This window comes from Hyperolius riggenbachi, chromosome 2 (genome assembly GCF_040937935.1).
Source record: "Hyperolius riggenbachi isolate aHypRig1 chromosome 2, aHypRig1.pri, whole genome shotgun sequence".
Taxonomy (NCBI): Eukaryota; Metazoa; Chordata; class Amphibia; order Anura; family Hyperoliidae; genus Hyperolius; species Hyperolius riggenbachi.
Window position 1 is genome coordinate 200,089,054 of NC_090647.1, and position 22,415 is coordinate 200,111,468.

Consider the following 22,415-nt stretch of genomic DNA (forward strand, 5'->3'; position numbering starts at 1 on the left):
TTGTCAGAGGGGAGTTTATCAGGCATCTTCTTTTGGCTTGCTGTGTCAATGCAAAGGCCAGGTGTGCAGTCACCTGGGTAAGCAGATAACCGAGAGAACAGGAGATGTGTGGAGTAGGATGGGTAAAGCCAGAGGAGCATTCCAAGATTGCTATCTTCTGCAGCAGTAGCAGACTAATGACTGGGAATCAAGAGTAGGTTTATTGCAGATGTGCTTCATTTTTGTAAGTAGAACCCCAGCCCCATGTGAATGTGCATTGCAAATAGTATTTACAGCACACATTCATATTGTATGCAGCCTCAAACTGGGCGAATAAAACACACTTCCTGTACAATTTCCACGCTGCTTACAATATGCATTACATTTGCATATAGGCCACTATTATTAGCATCTCAACTGCCTACACAGGACTAAGTAAAATGTGTTGTGTCTTGAGGTCAGCTTTAACCAAGTCAGAAAGGCGACTTCATGCTTGCAATAATATTTAAATGTGTCAGAAGAATCCTCTGTAGCTGTTATGGGCTGGAGTGTGTTGTTGTTATGCAATGTAAGTGTCCTATGTATGTTATCACTGGTGAGATGATTGCACACGGGGAGGAGCAGCTCACATGCAGTAGTAACCAGTTGGGCATACCGAGCAGGAGTCACTGAGACACATACTGATAAGGTGAGAGCACATTTTCCCAATGGAGCCATTTCTTTTATCTAGGCATCTTACAACATAATTTGTTTAACTATTCACAGCCATATACACTTTCTCTGAGCACTAGATGACCTTGCCAAAAAATGTATATATCGTTACACATGCTTCCCTACTGTCAGCTCTACCGAACAGAATAGGTGTGTTGTTTCAGCAAGAGTCGTGTATACTCAGAGATTAATCATCTGCAGATCTTTTTGGCACTAGACCTAGAGATATCCTTCATAGTGAGCTCATGGGGCAATGCTTAGTATTTTACTAGCAGTACAAATGTAAAGACTTCTGTAATCCCTTTTTCCTCTCTCCTATATAAATTATAATTGGGGCACTTATGTCTCTGTTGTTGTGTAATAGTAGAAATCTTTGAATACATAGCATAAACTGGTTTGCTGTGTGCCAGAAAAGCTTTCTATTCATTGACCACAAAGAACAGGAAATAAACTAAGGGCGGGTTGACACTTGCATATGTGGAAATCGGGCACATATTTCAACACACATTTTTTTTGGGGGGACACTAAGGCCACATACACACATCAGACCATAGTCTTTTGAAAATGAAAGATCACAGACCAATCTTACCACCCTTCATGTAGTATGAGAGCCTCACTCTACACAGTCTTTTCTAGGGAGCTGAACTCCCCATCAGACAGAAATCTTTGCAAGATGCTGCACACACAGATGCTGTACAGACACAAAAGATCAGTATCTGCAAAAGATCTGTTCCTGCCAAAAATCCATTACTGCAAATTGCAATGATAGTCTATGAGATCTGCAGATCATCATACACACATGATTTAACTGACATTCATCTGCAGATCAGATCCACCAGGATGGATTTTCAGATCTGCAGATGATTGCTTGATCTGCAGATGAATGTCAGTTAAATAATGTGTGTATGATGATCTGCAGATCTCATAGACTATCATTGCAATTTGCAGGAATGGATTTTTGGCAGGAACAGATCTTTTGCAGATACTGATCTTTTGTGTCCGTACAGCATCTGTGTGTGCAGCATCTTGCAAAGATTTTTTTCTGATGTGGAGTTCAGCTCCATAGAAAAGACTGTGTAGAGTGAGGCTCTCATACTACATGAAGGGTGGTAAGATTGGTCTGTGATCTTTCATTTTCCATAGACTATAGTCTGATGTGTGTATGAGCCTTAAGTGTATTTGCATGTGAAAATATAAAGTTTGTAAACAGCAGCACAAAGTAAAAAATAGTTTGTGTGTGTTTGTGGGGGGCTGTTTTGGGGATGTGTTGTCTGATTATGTCTAGGAGAACATGCTACCTAATGCTTGTTTGTGTGATTTATCTGCTTAATTGTAATCTAAGATTCTTGAAATTTATATTTTAGAAAAGAGTTTTCACAGTGTTTATTTCATTACATCTCATATGGGTGTTTGTATGGTAGTTAAAGAGACACTGAAGCGGAAAAAAAAATTATGATATTATGATTTGTATGTGTAGTACAGCTAAGAAATAAAACATTAAGATCAGATACATCAGTCTAATTGTTTCCAGTACAGGAAGAGTTGAGAAACCTGTTATCTGACTTTTATTATCTCAACTGTTCCTGGACTATTTACTTTTCCTCTGCTAGAGGAGAGGTCATTACTTCACAGACTGCTCTGAAAGACTCATTTTGAATGCTGAGTGTTGTGTAATCTGCACATATTATAGAATGATGCAATGTTAGAAAAAACACTATATACCTGAAAATAAAAGTATGAGAATATTTTCTTTGCTCCTAATCTTCTAGTAATTATTCATAGTACACAACCAATTCACTATATCATATTTTTTTTTCGCTTCAGTGTCTCTTTAAGAGGAGTGGGGTTTCATCCAAAGTTTTGATGGAACAGCGGTGGAGCCATTACACATTTTCAGTAATGCACCTGCAAGGTTGACATGCATTATTTGACCATGCCTACAATATGTCAAAACCACACCCATCATTGCTGTGACTTTTGTCCATGGTACTCAGAGATGCCGTAAATCTTCTGGGATCCTAGCAACACACCTGACTGTAAGAATGAGAAGTGTGCATCTTTCCAATGGGTTAGCATGTCTGGGGCTGTGGGAATTTTATTGATTTCCATTTGGCCTGAACAATGAGGACAGAGCAAAGCAAAGGGCAGTGTAGGGGTCATAATGGTTGCAATCTCTACCAGGGTTCTCATGGTTAACACTGTCATACCAGTCACCAATGCAGAGTACAATAGAGCCTAGTTTCTCAATGTGTGGTACGCGTACCCCAGGGGGTACATCTGTTGGTTCCAGGTGGTACTCGGGCTTCATATACTTCAGCAAGAATAACAAATTTAGAGTTTCAGAAAATGATAAATCTTCTTTAAACACCAAATTAGTGTTTTAACTAATTAATTAAAAGCAATAGTAAATGCTTGGAAATAGTTTAGAACCAATTATAGTGTACTACAATTAAATATATATTTGTCAAGGGGTACTTGTGATAATGTTTACTATGCTAGGGGGTACTTGGTGAGTACAGGGCTTTAAAAGGGGTACATATCGATAAAATGTTGAGAAACACTGCAATAGAGCATGTAAGCTTTTATCTAACTCACCTGTCTTGCTGGTGCACTTCCTCCCCTTTGATCTAACACCCAGGCCTTAATGTCCCAAGCATTTAAGCATTTAAAATATGTACGTTGCGCATTTACTTCAATGCATTCTGTCGCTGTAGAAGTAGCACAGTAATGCGTTGTTAACTTTGCAGCAGGGTGGTGTCGAATCAGATGCTTCCAACGCAACATGGCGCGTAAGTGCACTGGGCCCCATACACTTTCATTGCGGTTGCGTTACCCTGCGTGCAGAAAGGGTAAAGTAACACAAAAAGTGCATAAGTGTTAAAGGGGCATCTAGCTGCATACTCCTGCTGCAACTTGGAATTATTTGCATTTCAATGGCTATCCCTGTACAAAACTAACAAAGGTTTCTCCCAGACTCCAGTTAGAGGAGTAACAGTAACATCTATTATATATTGAATGATCTAATAGTTATTTACACAAGATACTGCCAGCTTCATAAGCAAAACATACAGTTCTGCCAAATGTACAAGACTGCAGAAATCAACCCACAAATTATTTGTTATCTGTTAGGATAGACTCTGAGGCCTGGAACCCACTGCAAAACGCTATCGCTAATCGCAAGCGCTAGCATTTTGTATGAGCAGTTTGTCAGCGGTTTTAGGAAGTGATTTTACAAAGTGTATCAATTTGCCAGCGATTGTGTAGCGATAGGTGTGGTGCAGCTTCAACAAGTCCTTCATGTATCCAGGGCCCAGATTGTGCAAGGATTTGAATGTCAGCAGTCCAATCTTGAGGAGTATTCTCCATTCTACTGGTAGCCAGTGCAGTGAGCGAAGGATCGGTGTAATGTGACAGTGGCGAGGCTGGTTTGTTAGCAATCTGGCAGCAGCATTTTGCACTAATTGCAGGCGACGCAGGTCCTTTTTGGGGAGGCCAGCATAAAGGGCATTGCAGTAGTCCAGCCGTGATGTGATGAAGGCGTGGACTAGGGTTGGAAGATCCTCTGGGGGAATCAGATGTTTAATCTTTGCAATGTTCTTCAGATGAAAGAAGGAAGATTTAACTACAGATGAAATTTGGTTTCTGAAACTCAATTCCCCATCGATTAGTATGCCAAGGCTGCGCACAAGGTTGGAGCTGTTTATGTCTGAATTCCCAATCCTGATTGGTGTTGCTTTAGGATAGAGCTGTTTTGATGGCGAGCACTGGCTTTGGACAAACAGGACCTCAGTTTTGTCAGCATTCAGTTTCAACCAGTTATCATTCATCCATGCCTGAAGCTCAGCTAGGCAAGAGTTTATTTTTTGGGTAGGGTCTGTTCCACCAGGTTTGAAGGACAGGTATAGCTGTGTGTCATCGGCGTAGCAGTGGTACGTCAGGCCATGTCGTTGGATAAGTGTACCGAGTGGCAACATGTAGATTGCAAACAGCAGAGGGGATAGGATTGATCCTTGTGGCACTCCGAATTGTAGAGGTGCAGGTTTGGACATTATAGGTCCTAGGGATACTCTCTGTGTTCTGTCAGTCAGGAATGATCTGAACCACTGGAGGACTGATCCACTGATGCCACAGTACTCCTGCAGTCTGTTAAGCAGGATTTCATGGTTCATGGTTAAACACCAAGTGAACACCTGACATAACTGGCTAAGCAAATTTGGCCTAATTGGCTATTCATGAGGCAATGCTCATGCAAATATGCATTCGCTTTCGCATGCCAACTTATGCAGGGTCAAAAACCAATGCCACAAAGCGGCCGCCCTGCGGGAATTACCGTATATTCCGGCGTATAAGACGACTGGGTGAATAAGACGACCCCCCCAACTTTTTCAGTTAAAATATAGAGTTTGTGATATACTCACCGTATAAGACTACCCCTCTTCCAGCGTACACCAAATAAAAAAAAAAAAAATCATATACTGGTGCTGTACTGTATGTGGTACCCAGTATATAGTCAATTGACTGGTTGGATTGGTCAGCTCTCCCTAAGTGGATTGGTCAGTTCTCCTTGTCTACCTGTTTATCAGAGCGGTATGGAAGAATAGATCGTGCTGTGCCCATAAAATATGCCTCTTTCACCCCTCTCGCCCACCCTTGTATCCTATTTACCTCCCTCTCTGCCTCTCAGATCTCACACATATGCGCCTGCGCCGCTTCACTACAGTCCTCAGCAGCAAGATCTGAGAGACGGTAACAGGATAGGGGGTATCACCCAGCATCAATGATACCCGGCGTATAAGACGACCCCCAACTTTTCATAAGATTTTCAAGGGTTAAAAAGTAGTCTTCTACGCAGGAATATACAGTAGTTCATGCTACAATAGCACTATCCAGGAGCGCCACGGGGAGGCTTCCCAATGCCCCCATAGAAACACACTAAGCAGTGCGGGAAAGGTAGTGTTTTGCTGCATATGCAGGGGTTTTTTTAACCGTTTGAGGACCACAGTGTTAACCTCCCTTGCGTTTTGATTCCGTGCGGTGCACGGCCGCGGGAGTTTTTTTTTTTACCTAATATTTTTTCCCACCCTTCCGATTGCCTCCGGCATGAATACCTATCAGGAAATCCCGTTCAGAACGGGATTTCCTGCAGGGCTTCCCCCGTCACCATGGCGATGAACAGAATGACATCATCAACGTCATGACGTCACAGGGAGTCCCGATCTACCCCATAGTGCAGCCTGGCGGTGATTGGCCAGGCTGCGCAAGGGGTCTGCGGGGGGGGGGGGGGGGGCCTCCTTCGCAGCGGGTAGCAGCGGATCGATCGGGTAAGACACGCAGCTAGCAAAGTGCTAGCTGCGTGTATAAAAAAACAAATTATGCAAATCAGCCCACCAGGGCCTGAGCAATCCACCGCGACGTTACTCGCCCAGGTGGTTAAACCCAGGTCATTTTTTGCTTAATTGGCCACTGCAGCTTTAAGGCCCAGCTGCAGGGCCGCGCAACTCAGCACACAAGTGATTCCCCCGTTCTCCCCACCAACAGAGCTTCCTGTTGGTGGGGTCTGATCCCCCCCCCCAATGTTTTGTTTGTTTGTTTGTTGTTTTTCGTAAATATTAGTTGTTTTTTTTGTATTAAATTTCCCTATTTATTTCTTTATTTTTATTTTTTACCTAACTCCCTCCCTCCCTCAGCCAGCTAATCACGGCAATCGCCTGTCATAGGCTTCAGCCTATGAGAGCCGATCACTCTCCTGTATCCCAGGGGGACAGCCGTGTCACATGGCTGTCCCCAGTACAGAGCTACTGTAGATCGCAGCGCTGTACTATGCTAATAGATGGCGGTTTTGCCGTCTAACAGTCTCCGAGCGGCGATGGCCGCTGGGAGACTGAAGGCAGAGCTGAGCTCCGCCTACCAAGCGGAGATGCGCACACGATCTCCTGTAAAAGCCAGCCCCAGGATTTGACGCCAATTAGGCGGTGACATCCACCAGCTTCATCATGGAGGAGTGGAAGAGTGGCAATCTATGAGGCTCTAGTGAATTCTATGCCTGAGAGGGTTAAGGCAGTGATGGAAAATAATGGTGGGTATAAAATATGCACGTTGGGCTCAATTTTGACATCATTCACTTAGGGGTGTACTCATTTTTGTTGCCAGTGGTTTAGACAATAAAGGCTGTGTGTTGTTATTTTGATTGGACAGCAAATGTACACTGTTTTACAAGCTTTACACTGACCACTTTAAGGTGCCCACTAATGATACAATCTTGATTGTACAATTTTACCAAATCTTTGCAGTAGAAGGGTAGACTGAGTGAATATACTTTTAATGGATACTTTAGGTAATCCCTCATATTACACAGAAGTGGTTAGATTGCACAATTAAGACTGTATCATTAGTGGGCACATTTACATTGTAGCAACAGTGTTGTCCCATGAAAAGATATAACAATGCCTACTACACACCATGCAATTTTCCGTCAGAGAGATGGGTTGAATAGATCATTTCCAACAAGTCTGATCTGATTTCCATTCGTTTTTCTGATCACTTCTATACAAACTGATCAGAAAAATGATCGGAAATCAGATCGGACCTGTTGGAAATGATCTATTCAACCCATCTATCTGACGGAAAATTGCATGGTGTGTACCAGGCATAAAACATTAACCAAAATGTGAGAGGTGTACTCACGTTTGTGAGATACTGTTTGTATGGAATATGATCCACACATCTTCATTATACAGTAAATTCTCTGCATGCTAAAATAAATATAGGAAATGGGCAGAGTATGTCTGTGGACATAAAGGCCGTGCACTGTTATTTACTGATCTGTCTGTCACTACTCACAGTAAAGAGAATACACATTTCACACACAGCGAAACCTCCAAACAGCATTCTATTTGTGGAGGGGTCATAAAGGCCCAGATGGAAAGAGGCAGTCTGCCTCGCCTTTCATCAGCTTACAGGGTCAGTCCAACTAAAAGTGATATTTCTTCAGTAATAGGCATGATCATGTGAAGTCAGTTTGCTGCTGGCTTTTGATATTTTTTGTGATCTTCAGCTGTAAGATATTAGCCAGCTCCGTTCTTGTTCATGCTGGAGTGTTATGCAAGCCATGCATTATAAGCCTTTTTAACAGATTACACATTAGAATCAATATAAGCATCACATCTAATGAAAATCTATAAAATAAAAATGACATGTGCATGTGCATTCTATATCTCACTGTGAGTGCAGGGAGTGTGGGGTGGCCGGTGGCACAGGTAACAGCAGAACACCATTAAAAGGTTTCCATAACTTTGTAGTACATTGTGCAGTACAAAGCTAATGACAGCGTTGGTATGTTTGATGTTAGATATCTGCTGGAATCTGTTTTATATCTTATAGTGCAAGGCTGAAGAGCAGGCATTCAACCACCATCAGAAAGATACTGATCATTACCTAATCAGTTAGCCCTTGTGATGGTAGTGGTTCAGGGAGCTAATGGGGCCCACCTCTCTCTCGCCTGCTGTGTGAGGACATGCTTACTCCAGCACTGGGTCCTCTACACCAGTGTTCCCCAACCCTGTCCTCAAGGCCCACCAACAGTGCATGTTTTGTGGAAATCCACAGAGGTAGATAATCAGCTCCGCTGAGACGCTAATTACCTCACCTGTGCATGTTTGTGGTTTCCTGCAAGACATGTACTGTTGTTGGGCCTTGAGGACAGGGTTGGGGAACTCTGCTCTACACTTTACTGCAACTGGTCAGCATGCAGAAGCACCCCTCCATAGGTTTCTAATGTCATGTGACAGGCATAGGGAGCCTACAGATTGATATTACTGCACACTCACTGGCTGCAGTGAAGTGAACGAGAGGACATGGTGCTGGTGTCAGTGTATGTGCCCCAGATGGGGGTGGGGGGGTGGGGGGGGAGAGAAAGAGAGAGAGAGAGAGAGAGAGAGAGAGAGAGACGGGCACCATTAGCCCCTGTGCTAAAGTGCATACTGACCATGCTCACTGGGGGGGGGGGAGGGGACGACTGTCCACGCTTCTTACTGGAAGGGCACAGATACTGGGCGCACTTCTTACTAAGGAATGGGGGGGGGGGGGGTACAGATGCTCGAACACAGGGAATCTAGCGCAGGAGATTTGGGCGCAGCTGGTGTAGCTTCGGTGCCATCAGAAGACTGAGCTGAAGTTACATTTAAAACACTGTAATTCGGCTTCCAACAATAGCTGGAAGCCAAATTACATAATTCCCCACTATCCATGTGGACCTAGAGGGTGAATAGTAATTACCGTCGCTGGGACCTTGTGCAGCAGCAGCAGGATAAGACATATACCAGCTGTATCCTGCGCCCTAGTCTCCCGGCATACGCACAGATGCTGGCAACACTTTTAGTTAAGGGGAGGAACAAAGATACTGGCCACACTTCTTATGGGGGGGAAGGGGGGGCACAGACAACACTCACCAAGGGTGGTTCGGGGAATAGATACCGACGACACATCTTGCCAAGAAGTCGGGAAACAGATGCTGCCCACACTTCTTACTAAGGTTAGGGTCAGGCTTTTAAACGTGTACCCCTTACTGAGATGGGGGGGGGGGGGGGGGAAGCAAGGCCTCTAACATCCATCAACTGTGTCATGGAGAAGTGGAAGATTATTCTGCTGGCAACCTGTGAAGCTCTTGTGAAGTCCACCCCAAAGACAGTTAAGGCAGTGCTGGAAAATAATGGTAGGCGCAAAAAATATTGACACTTTGGGCACAATTTCGACTTTCTATATTTACGGGCAAACTCGCTTTTGTTGCTAGTGTTTAAGATATTAATTGCTTTGTGTTTAATTATTTTGATTGGACAACAAATTTACATAAACAATTTACATGTACAAGTATGTTCACATGGGTCAGCTGCAGACTGAACAGACCCTCATACTAATGCAGGTTAAATCTCTGCTATGCCATGCTACTCTGCAGGGGTGGGGGAAATGGTTGCTTGTCTGATAGGTACACTCCATGAGATCACCACATTGGAGGTGAGAGCATGGCACAAAATAGTTGGCTCGGAGGGGGGGGGGGTGAAAAACAGGATTTCTGCCCTAGCTGCAATGCAATGATGTCTTCAATAGTATATTGAATAGGAAAGTTCAAATGTAATAAAGTTACACCACTATGGCACTGTGGGACCATTCACATGGGTGTTTGATCACCAGCTTGCCGAAGGCACATGGGCTGTCCTTATTAGAATTTCCTCGACACTGCAGTAATCAAGCAAACCATCACATGCAGTGTCTAAGGGCAGTGATTGCTTCCTAAGTGTCTACTTCATTCATCAACGCATTAGCAAACCGAATCACTGCTGCATTTCTGCCTCATGAGAGGCACTGTTAGGCCCCATTCACACTTAGAAGCGCAAAACGCCTGCGATTTTTGCCGGCGTTTTGCGGGAGGGATTCTTCCGCAGAAAAATCACTGGACAGTGCAGCGATTTCTCCACGATCACGTTTAGCGCTTCTATACTACTGAAACGCGATCGCCGGGAAATCGGCTGAAAGGCTACGCGTTTGCGTTTCGCGATTTTGGGTGATTTGCGGCGATTAGCGCAAATCACCCAAGTAAGAACGGGCCCATAGGGTTTTATTACACTAGCGCTTTCAAAAGCGCTAGTGTTTGAGCGTTTTGCCGAAATCGTATGCAAAACGCTCAAGTGTGAATGGGCCCATAGGACACATTAGGTGGTAGCGGTGGTGGTGGCTTTCATAACACCCATGTGAATGGACTTCTAAAGCAAACTTGAAATGAAAATAAAATGAAGGGATTAACAATTGTATCAACAGACCTAATCTGACCTGAAATCCAATAGACATTATTTTAGTGTTAAAGGTTAAAATCTGTGTTCAATTTTTTGACTGCCTCAGGTGAATAATCATGTTTATTCAGATCCCATACAGACAAATCTTGAACTACTGTTTTTTAAAACACAGGAGTTTTATGACCACTAATTAGCGATCAGCGAGAGTTACATTGTTTTGATTGCAGTTGAGTGCAGAGAAACTTTGGTGTACTGGTTAAGGGCTCTGCCTCTGACACATGAGACCTGGGTTCGAATCTTGGCTCTGCCTGTTCAGTAAGCCAGTAATTCAGTAAGGAGTACTTTGGGCGAGACTCCCTAACACTGCTACTGCCTACTGCCTGCGCTCTAGTGACTGCCTCGCAAGTGCTTTGAGTCCGACAGGAGAAAAGCGCTATACAAAAAAAGGTATTCTAGGACCTTGGATTTTAAAAATGTATTTGAGGTGACTTGTAGCACGATGAGATAAACATCTGAATGTACAGTGCCAAGCACACAAATAACTAGGCTGTGTTTCTTTTTCCTTTTGTGACTGAAAGAGTTAAACTTCAGGCATGCAAGTGGCAGTTTTTGTCTTGTCTGAACCTTGTCTGATTATAGCGTAACCCAAACTGATAAGTCAGCCAACCGCCATAAAACTTTTCCTGGCAGAGAACAAATTATGGAAGCAAAAGATGGATACAAATAGGCCAATAGTTTATGTATTTTAGCTCTGGAACACCTAATAAACTGCCATTAAGTAGAGACAATAAAACATTAAATCTACTTTGTAAATGTTAAAACATAAAATAAAGCCATAGGACATATAAAAAGTATTTTTTAGAAGTAGGAGGATAGATGCAATTTTTTATCTCATCAGTTTATTTTCACCTTGGTTTCACTTTAACCCCTATAGTGATGAAAAAGTAACACAGGCTAGATCTAAGTAGTACTGTGTTTGTTCATAAACATGTATAATGTACATGTGTATTTAAAATCAGCCCTGTTTCTAGGGGAGAGCGAGGTGGGTGTCTGCCCGGGGAACAGTGCAGGAGGGGAGAGCAGTGGGCACACTATGACAGAGCCGAGGAGGACCCGACTCCTCCCTCCCCTTGGGCCCCCATTGCAGAGTTTTGGCTGTGGGTTCAGGTTACAGGGAACACTCACATTTTCCAGGCTTCATGCGATAGAGGAGACCGGCGGCACGTGGACCTCTGTCTGTAGCAATGGGGGGGGGGGGCACAGAGAGGGAGCCCTAGGAGAGGGAGGGAAGAGGCAGGCCCCCCTCCTGCACAGTAATCCCAGCCTGCCAAAGCTCTTTGAGGGGGCACCTATGCCTGGCTACCTATACGCTGTCTGTAGCGATGGGGGGGGGGGGCACAGAGAGGGAGCCCTAGGAGAGGGAGGGAAGAGGCAGGCCCCCCTCCTGCACAGTAATCCCAGCCTGCCAAAGCTCTTTGAGGGGGCACCTATGCCTGGCTACCTATACTGGGGACACTTATACATGGATGCATAATACCAGGAGCCACCTCTGATTAACTCATACTGGAGGACTGCAAAATAGTTCTCCCCAAAGCAAGATCACACACATTTTTACTTTGGGGTTGGTCCACTAACAAAGAGCGCAAGTAACCTCCTGTTACTCGCGCTATTTAATCAGCGAGCTTTAATTTCCAGTTCCTGCATGCTATGCCTGCTAGCGGCACTGGCAGCATAGCATGCGCAATTGAGCTTAGTCAGAGGAGTGGGCGGTTAGTGCATGCTATGCTGTGGAAGTTCAGCATAGTGAGCGCTGGTATTTTATGCCCGCTTTTTGACAATAACGGGTGCTCCACTCATGGCGCCCTCAGCCCCTTTGGGTCCAGTGACTTTAAAGGACGTGATCCCCGCACTTTGATTGGCCCAATAGGCTGCCTATCACTTTGTCTCTTATCAGTTACACAGAAGTAAAAGGTTGGTCAGCACACCAGCTTCTTCAATGAGCGAAATTTAATCCATCACATGTCAACACTCATGTTAACAATTGTTTCGGGGCCACAAAGGGTCCCCTTCATCAGAACAGTGCAGACAAACGATGTCGTTTGTCTGCACTGTTCTGATGAAGGGGACCCTTTGTGGCCCCGAAACAATTGTTAACATGAGTGTTGACATGTGATGGATTAAATTTCGCTCATTGAAGAAGCTGGTGTGCTGACCAACCTTTTACTTCTGTGAGATTGTTCTGGATGTTGCTTAGCATCTCAGGTCATGCACCCGAAACTACTACCAGGATAAGTGTGCCTCTCCACACCCTCTCTACCTATCTTATCAGTTACATTCCTCAGATATCCTCAATTCCTGCTGGTCAGCTCCCTCCCAATCCACAAGAGTAACTGGATCTCCATCCTTCCCTCCTCCTCTTGTCACTTTCTAATGTAGACAACGTCATCTGAGAGATGCTTAGAGGCAGAAATGAACTGAGTCATGAAGAATGTCCGATAATGTCATTTTTAGTCTTTGAAGAAAGCAAGATGGCAGCCCCCATGACACAGAGACAATACATTTGCAGCTCTGGGCAGCTAGGTTAGATGGATCCGTGCAATAGTAAACCATGTTATTCAGAGAAGGGACGTAACTATAGGGGATGCAACCCCTTCAGCAACAGGGGGCCCGGGCCCGTCTGCTCGCTTAGGGCCATTTTTGGGGGTAGAAGCGCCGTGTGCAGGGGGAGTGCTGCCGCCCGATTGTGGGACCCCCCAGGTGTTGAACTGGCCGTGGCATCTAATAGACGCCGCAGCAGTTCATTTCCCGCAGCCCGCAGCTCAACTTGCCTGCGGGAATCTTCCGATAGGCAGAGCAGGCCTTTCGGAAGATAGCGTCCGAAGCCCTGCACTGGAGACTGTCTCTCCAGTACAGGGCTTCGGGCACCATCTTCCCGTAGCCCTGCTCTCTGCCTGTCAGCGTTGGATATTTGCTGCAGGAGGATTGTTTGGGGAGCTGCACACCAGAGGCCGGCCGGGAGAGGAAACTTGTGCCAGGTGAGTGAATTGGTTTTTTTTTTGTAGGTGCGTTATTTTCTAGTAAAATGCTGCCCACTTTATACGATTTCTGGTGAAAGGCTGCCTGCTTTATGATTATTTTCTGATGAAATGCTGTTCACTTTAGGATTATTTTCTGATGAAATGCTGCCCACTTTAGGATTATTTTCTGATGAAATGCTGCCCACTTTACAATTATTTTCTGATGAAATGCTGCTCACTTAACGATTATTTTCTGATGAAATGCTGTCCACTTTACGATTTCTGGTGAAATGCTGCCCACTTTACGATTATTTTCTGGTGAAATGCTGCACACTTTACGATTCATTTCTGGTGAAATTCTGCACACATTACGATTATTTAATGGTGAAACATTGCCACATTACAATTATTTTATGGTGAAACATTGCTGCATTACTATTATTTTATGGTGAAACGCTGCCCCATTGTTATTGTTTGGCACCTTTGGGGGGGTAGTCAAATGTTCGCAGGGGGCACAGTGATTTCTAGTTACGCCCCTGGATGTACAACATACAAAGTATGAAAGTGAAGCAAAGTTAAATTTAGGTTTACTTCAAGGAGGTCATTCCATTCTGTGATTATAACAGTTATTCTTTTGAAATCACAATAAAGAAGGATCAATAGCTATAATTCACAATGAACATTGATTCAGAATTCATTCATAATTTTTTGCAGAATTGATCACCCCTACCAGCCTGCTCTGCCAAAGAATAACAGATACAAACTCTTCTAATTGGTTCTGATGTAAATTCAGCTATATACCTTCCAATATCAGTTGAAGTTCTAACACTGGAAGAGTAATGACGGTATACAGCTTTGGTTAAATGAATAAACAGAGGTGAAGTGTAGTGTATAGCAGCAAAATAATAGGCTGTGGTAATAGTACACATAACAAAAGTCCAAATTTATATAGGAGGGGACATAATGCAATAATAATATAAAAGATTCTACACAGAGAAAACAGGACAGCGTGAGCTTTAACTACCTTTCAGAATCATGTTATGCTCACTAAAGCACGGCTCATTCATCATAGCTCATCCCATTGAAGTTTTCCAATAAGCTTATTGCTGTTATTCATTCTGAGCTTTTGAGATCAATTTAAAGTTATTGATTGATCCGGAGGAAACAAATCCATATCTAGCAGAGACTGTAATGACTATCAAATCTGCCTGGAACTGATCGATACAGTCAATATGGATAAGTCTTCCTTAAAGGATAAGTGAACTTCTATTTTAAATATGCTAACCCCAAATTGCAAAATCAGTAGTGCAATTATATTTTATTATCTACATCTGCAGAGATTGCAGGACTCTCCAGCTGGTTATTGTTTACAAACACTGCCTTCTCCATTACCAGCCGTCTGTACACCTTATACAGGAGTAGAGATGGAACAGAGATGGTCAATAGGTTGCTAATAGTTTAAAGCTTATGAAAATGTAATACTATGCATATTAATGCAGCGTAAAATTTGCCCAATCAAACCCAATAGCTGATGATAGCCTTGTTTAACAGACATTCATCTGCAGCTCTGACCAGGGGCGTAACTAGGCCCCACCGGGCCCCCCTGCAGATTTTCAGAGCGCCCCCCCCCCCCCCCCTGGGGCCCGCTCGGAGTTTTGTGGGTGCTGGAGGGGTGGCAGCATGAGGGGAAAGCCTTGCCCACAGTCGGCGGGGAGAGGGGTAGTTCCCCCCTCTCCCTCACCTCGGGGCTCTCCCCTCTGTGCTCCCCTCCAGCTCGTAAGTGTGTGGGGCTGTGGTGGGCAGCGGCGGGCAGATACATACCTGCTTCCGTGCGTTCCATCGGAGACTTCTCGCTCTAGCGGCTGACGTCACTTCCGGAAGTGACGTCAGCCGCTAGAGCGAGAAGTCTCCGATGGAACGCACGGAAGCAGGTATGTATCTGCCAGCCGCTCGCTGCCCACCACAGCCCCACACACTTACGAGCTGGAGGGGAGCACAGAGGGGAGAGCCCCGAGGTGAGGGAGAGGGGGGAACTACCCCTCTCCCCGCCGACTGTGGGCAAGGCTTTCCCCTCATGCTGCCACCCCTCCAGCACCCACAAAACGGCCCCGAGCGGGCCCCAGGGGGGGGGCCGGGCCCCCCCGCGGGCGCAGGGGCTGCAGGGCCTATTGCTACGCCCCTGGCTCTGACAATCATCTGCAGATCTGAAAATCCATCCTGGTGGATCTGATCTGCAGATGATTGTCCGTTAACCAAGGTGTGTATGGGATCTGCAGATATCATAGACTATGAATGCATTTTGCAGGAATGGATCTTTTGCAGGAACAGATCTTTTGCAGATACTGATCTGTTGCATGTGTACAGCATCTTTGTGTGCAGCATCTTGCAAAGATTTTTAGACTATGTAGAGTATGCTCTCGTACTACATGGAAGGGGGTAAGATTGGTCTGTGATCTTGCCTTTTCTAAAGACTATTATCTCAAGTGTGTATGTAGCATCAGAGGTGTTCTCTGCAGTGTATCTTGTCATCCCTTTAGATGTGCTGCATCCATCAGGGGGAGCTCTTCTGCATGCCTGAATACAGATTTTCACATCTAAAGAAATGCAGAAAAGCCCTCAAAATTGTCACCCTACTCTGCACTGTTACAGTGAAAGACCCACCCGATACCCCCTTGCATCAGATCAGAGTGAGAGGCAGGGCTGTGTGGCTCTCCCTATTGGCTTCCTGGCTCTCCATAAAGGCTACCTGTCAGATCTACCACACAGAGAGAGCTGAATGTGCAAATATTTTTGAATTGTAATTTCTTGACATTTCCTGAGGCAATTGCCGCACAAGTCAATAATTTACCTCACTATTTGTGCATAGTCGGGTCATACCTACTTCTCCTTCCATCTCACACTTTTTTGATATAATTTACCTCACTAGTTGGTGATATTAACCACTTTGTCCTCCTTGACGTATAAAAACGTCAAGGAGGACAGGCACGCTCCCGCACGCTCCCGCGGCCGATCGCGCGCATGCACGCGCACTCCCGGCCGCGGAGTCGGTAGCCACGGAATCAATTTATCGGGCTATGGAGCCCGATCATTGATTCCTCTCCCCCGCTGAAAAAGCGACAGCTTCTCTCGGAAGCTTCGCTCTTTCTGAAGCTGTGTCCCTCTAAGCGTACATTGTACGCTTAGAGTGACGTCATGTAAAAAAAATCGAGATTGCCATCTTGTGGCCAAAAAGTAAAACTACAAGTAAATTCCCAAAAACATTACAATACACCAATATTTCCCCAAATAAAACACTTTTATATCCCACCCTCCCAAAAATGCCCACATAAAATGTTTAATAAAAAAAAACCAAAAAAAACATTACTATATAAAAAAAAAAAAACATAAATATTTACCTAAGGGTCTAAACTTTTTAAATATCTATGTAAAGATGAAATATTTCTCTCTATTTTTTTTTTATAAGCTTGTAAATAGTGATGTATGCAAAACGGAAAAAAATGCTCTTTTATTTCCAAATAAAATATTGTCGCGATACATTGTGATAGGGACATAATTTAAATGGTGAAATAACCGTGACAAATGGGCAATAACAATACGTGGGTTTTAATTATGGAGGCATGTATTATTTTAAAACTATAATGGCCGAAAACTGACAAATAATGAATTTTTTCATTTTTTTTCTTATTCTTCCTGTTAAAATGCATTTACAGTAAAGTGGCTCTTAGCAAAATGTACCCCCCAAAGAAAGCCTAATTGGTGGCGGAAAAAACAAGATATAGATCAGTTCATTGTGATAAGTAGTGATAAAGTTATAGGCTAATGAATGGGAGGTGAACATTGCTCGGATGCATAAGCTGAAAACGACTGAGATGTTAAGTGGTTAATTTTCTGTGCGGTAATCAGTTTAGTAAATTGTAATTTGGGAAGGTGATTGGTAAAATCAGCTGTTTTCAGCATTACCGAATGTGTTAATGCTTTGTGAATAGATCCTATTGAGTTTCCTAACCTCCCTCCACCTCCTTCCTAGGAAGCAGCTTCCCCCTTCCATGTGCAGCCTTCCTTTTCTATTTGCATCCTAGTTTTCCATGTGCAGCTGTGACTCTCATCAATGTCCACACTTTAACCACTTCCCGACCGCCTAACGCACAGGACCAGCTCACCCACAGAGGCGGCGGTCCTTGTAAGGGCATGGGCGGAGCGATCGCGTCATCCGTGATGCGATCCTCCGCCCGGGATCGATACACCGGCATTTTGTCTCCGCTCGCCGGCCACTTAGCAGCGCCGGCGAGCGGAGGAATCCGCACAATTGGCCAATCAGGATGTATAAGGCACTTTGTTAAGTAAACAAAGTGCCTTATACGTGCTTCCTCCTCGCCTCGTGGTCTCATTGTTCCAGAGACCACCAGTGAGGAGGAAGCCATTTGTAAGTAACACAGCACACAGTCGTTTTTTACCCACAGCCCCCCTGATCTCCCACCCCAGGCCTCATACCCCCCCTGATCACCCCAGCAGACCCCTGCCCAGCACCCTTGCACCCCTTTAAAACCCCCAACCCCCCCCACCTATCACTAACTAGCGACGCTATACCCTGCGTTAGGTCCCTAACTGCCTCCTAGTCACCCCTGATCCCTCCCCCTACCTTTAGATCACCCCCACACCCCATCCTAGACTACCCCCCTGTATACTGTATACATCTGTATACAGCTACCTTACCCCCTGATCCCGCTCTGATCCCCCTCTGATCACCTGTCTATCACCTGTCCATCACCCCTCAGCACCCCCACCCATCAGAGCAGACCCTAACTGCCCCACGGGGGTAACCGATCACCTGCCCAGGCCCTCGATTGCCCTCATACCCCCCTTCTGATTACATCCCCTGCTCTTTGTTTACATCTGTCCTCCCCAGCGATCACTAACTGATCTTTGATCAGTAACCCCTGTGTCTGCCTCTCATCAGATCAGGACTCAGTCTGCCCCGTGCGGGCTCCTGATCAACCCCCCACCCCCTCAAATCGCCCTCAGACCCCCCCCCCCCCTAATCACCGTCCAAGTGCATTGTATTTGACTGTGCTGTGATTGTATCGATTGTGCTGCGCTTGTATTCGATTGTGCTGCGATTGTATTTGATTGTCCCGTGATCTGCTTCGATTGTCCCGTGATTGTTTGATTGCCTCTGAGACCCCACTTCCCAACAACCCCCACCCCACCACCACCCCCACCCCCCATCACCTTCCGAGTGCATCAGATTTGATTGTGCGGTGATTGGATTCGATTGTGCTGTAATTGTATTTGATTGTCCCGTGATCGGCTTCGATTGCCCCGTGATTGTTTGATTGCCTGAGACCCCACTTCCCGCCACACCCAACCCCACCCTCCCCCGATCACCTTCCGAGTGCATCAGATTTGATTGTGCTGTGATTGGATTCGATTGTGCTGTAATTGTATTTGATTGTCCCGTGATCGGCTTCAATTGCCCCGTGATTGTTTGATTGCCTCTGAGACCCCACTTCCCGCCACACCCAACCCCACCCTCCCCCCATCACCTTCCGAGTGCATCAGATTTGATTGTGCTGTGATTGGATTCGATTGTGCTGTAATTGTATTTGATTGTCCCGTGATCGGCTTCGAATGCCCCGTGATTGTTTGATTGCCTGAGACCCCACTTCCCGCCACACCCAACCCCACCCCCCACCACACCCAACCCCCCCTCCCCAACCCCCCCCACCCCACCCAACCACCACCTTCCGAGTGCATCAGATTTGCTTGTGCTGTGATTGAAGTCGATTGTGCTGTAATTGTATTTGATTGTCCCGTGATTGTTTGATTGCCTCTGAGACCCCACTTCCCACCAACCCCAATACCTCTCAAATACTCCCTTTTTGCTAGGTAGGTGCTCTTTTTTTTCTGGGTAGTCTCGGAGGAAAACCCCATAAATTTAGCAATCCACAATGGCAAGAAGGGGGCTTTCCGATGACGAGGTATACAGGTACATGGACCAGTCGGATGAGTTCTTTTGGGAAGAATCATCCGTCGAATCTTCCGGGTCCGAATTTGAACCTGTAGAAAGCAGTGGTTCCCTGACCGAAAGTGATGACGGGGCTTTGGTCCCGGCTAGAGCCAGGCGTACCAGACCCCAAGTCGTTAGACCGCAGGTGGCGCAGGATCCACCTCAAGGGCAGCAGGGTGGTGCTAGCACTGTTGATAGTTTTCTTGGTGAGGCAGGCACCAGCAGCGCAGCATCTCCTGGACTTGGTACCAGTACTTCTGTAGACCCTGGCGAAGTGGTGAGCGTCAGCATGGAAGTTGAAACTGGTACGGTGGCAAGTGCAGTAGTACCCCCGTCGCAGCCACCAAGAAGAAGACGGGCCCGTAGTACCCATAGACTCCCAGAGGTGCTGGCACAACCAGATTGGCAATCCCCTGATTCCGCCACACCCGTAGTGCCCCCTTTCACCACCCAGTCTGGAGTCCAGGTGGCGACAGCTCATCTAGGAACGGCCCTAGACTTTTTGCAGCTGTTCATCACCCAGGTTCTCTTGGACTTAATTGTGGTTGAGACCAACCGTAAAGCCACACAATTCATCAGCGAGCACCCGGAGAGCATGTATGCCCAGCCTTTCGGGTGGAAACCAGTCCAAGTTTCCAACATTAAAATCTTTTTGGCCCTTATCCTTCACTTGGGACTAATGAAACAGAATGTATTGCGGGCGTATTGGTCTACGAACCCAGTACATCATGTTCCCTTGTACCCTGCTGCCATGTCCAGGACACGATTTGAGTCCATCCTGCGCTTCCTGCACTTCAACGACGACGAAACCTGTCATGAAAAGGGCCACCCTGCTTATGACCGGCTCCACAAAATTCGGCCCCTCATAGACCACCTGTCATCAACATTTGCAGATGCTTATATCCCTGAACAGTGGTGGGTGCAGGGCAAAAACGGTAGCCTAACGGCCTTCCATGCTGATACACGTGGTTCGCATTTGACCCGTATTTTGTTACGCTTACGGTAACGCTCTTTTCTTTTGTACGCATGAACGCCTGGTTAACGCTTACGTTTTTACGCATGCGGCCGGAAATGCATACGTCATAGCGTACCCGCCCCCAGTTCATGACACAGGAAATAAAAGCCTGTGTTTTCATGTGTATAAACGTGGATCAGCCTCGGAAGAAGCACCGCCGTGCGAAACGGCCGTTAGGCTACCGTTTTTGCCCTGCACCCACCACCGCCACCTTTGATATGGTAGGACATCCTCCTCTTGCAACTGTTTGAATGCACAAGATGTTTGCACATGACGATTTTTTCATTGATGATGATGTTTTGTACCTACCTATTGAATGCCACAATTTTTGATACAACTATGGTGATTCACTTCAATTCGGAACACCATTAAAACAGTAATCACTTTAGTGCCTGACTCAACTGTTTTCTTTTCTGATGCTGATCCTATGTGTATACTCCATTTATCAGTTATGAGCACGCAGTATTTATTGCAATAAAAAGGTGGCCTTTAGAACATCTCTCCATCCTCATACCCAGTGATACGGCTACAGATTTTGTAGTGCCGGCAACCCTTCACTCTTTGATCGGATGCCCTGACTACCTGGGGAGCAGTGGAAAGGTTGTGTGGGACTTGGTGTCACCCTTGTTCCAGAAGGGGTACCATCTTTTTGTGGACAATTATTACACAAGTGTGGCCCTCTTTCAGCACTTAAAGTTAGAAGGAATCCAATGCTGTGGCACTGCGCGGCCTAGTCGCCAGGGCTTCCCCCAACGGCTCGTTACCACCAGACTTGAACGGGGGCAGAGGGCCGCCTTGCGTACTGAAGACCTGCTTGCGGTGAAATGGAGGGACAAGAGGGACGTTTACTTTTTGTCCACCATTCCCACAGACACGACAGTCCAAATTCAACGGGCAACTAAGGTCATTGAAAAGCCCCTTGTCGTCCACGAATATAATGTCAATATGGGAGGGGTGGACTTCAATGTGACAAAAAATAATATCTTCTATGAACTCACTATGCCTCTCAGTGAATACTTTGGGATGTCTTCTTTCCAAAATGGGTTCATTTGGGGGGTATTTATACTATCCTGGAATTCTAGCCCCTCATGAAACATGTCAGGTGGTCAGAAAAGGCTGAGATGCTGGAAAATGGGAAAATTCACTTTTTGCACCATATTTTGTAAACGCTATAACTTTTACCCAAACCAATAAATATACACTGAATGTTTTTTTTTTTTTTAATCAAAAACATGTTTGTCCACATTTTTCGCGCTGCATGTATACAGACATTTTACTTTATTTGAAAAATGTCAGCACAGAAAGTTAAAAAAATCATTTTTTTGCCAAAATTCATGTCTTTTTTGATGAATATAATAAAAAGTAAAAATCGCAGCAGCAATCAAATCGCACCAAAAGAAAGCTTTATTAGTGACAAGAAAAGGAGCCAAAATTCATTTAGGTGGTAGGTTGTATGAGCGAGCAATAAACCGTGAAAGCTGCAGTGATCTGAATGGAAAAAAAGTGGCCGGTCCTTAAGGGGGGTAAAGCCCTAGGTCCTCAAGTGGTTAAAAGGCAACTGAAGCGAGAGAGATATGGAAGTTGCCATATTTATTTCTTTTTAACCACTTGAGGACTGTAGTGTTAAACCCCCCTAAAGACCAGGCCATTTTTTCACTAAATAGGCCACTACAGCTTTAAGGCCTTGCTGCAGGGCCGTACAACTTAGTACACAAGTGCCCCCCCCCCCCCCTTTCTGCTCACCAACAGAGATCTCTATTGGTGAGCAATGATTTCTCCCCCAATGTATATATACTTTTTAAATAAACTTGATCATTTTCTTTGTTATTTTTTTTTTCATCCTGCCCTCCCTTCCCCTGCCAGCCAATTACAGTGATCAGCTGTCATAGGCATCAGCCTAT

At 45.3% G+C, this 22,415-nt stretch overlaps 1 protein-coding gene across 1 annotated transcript in view; it reads left to right on the plus strand.

The window, feature by feature from the left end:
• The first annotated feature begins 596 nt into the window (after positions 1-596).
• Positions 597-22,415, plus strand: part of GGACT (gamma-glutamylamine cyclotransferase) — a 57,853-nt gene continuing 36,034 nt past the window's right edge. Inside the window, exon 1 of the mRNA XM_068267995.1 lies at positions 597-667. The gene's annotated coding sequence lies outside the window, so the exon portion shown is untranslated. The remainder of the gene's footprint in view (positions 668-22,415) is intronic.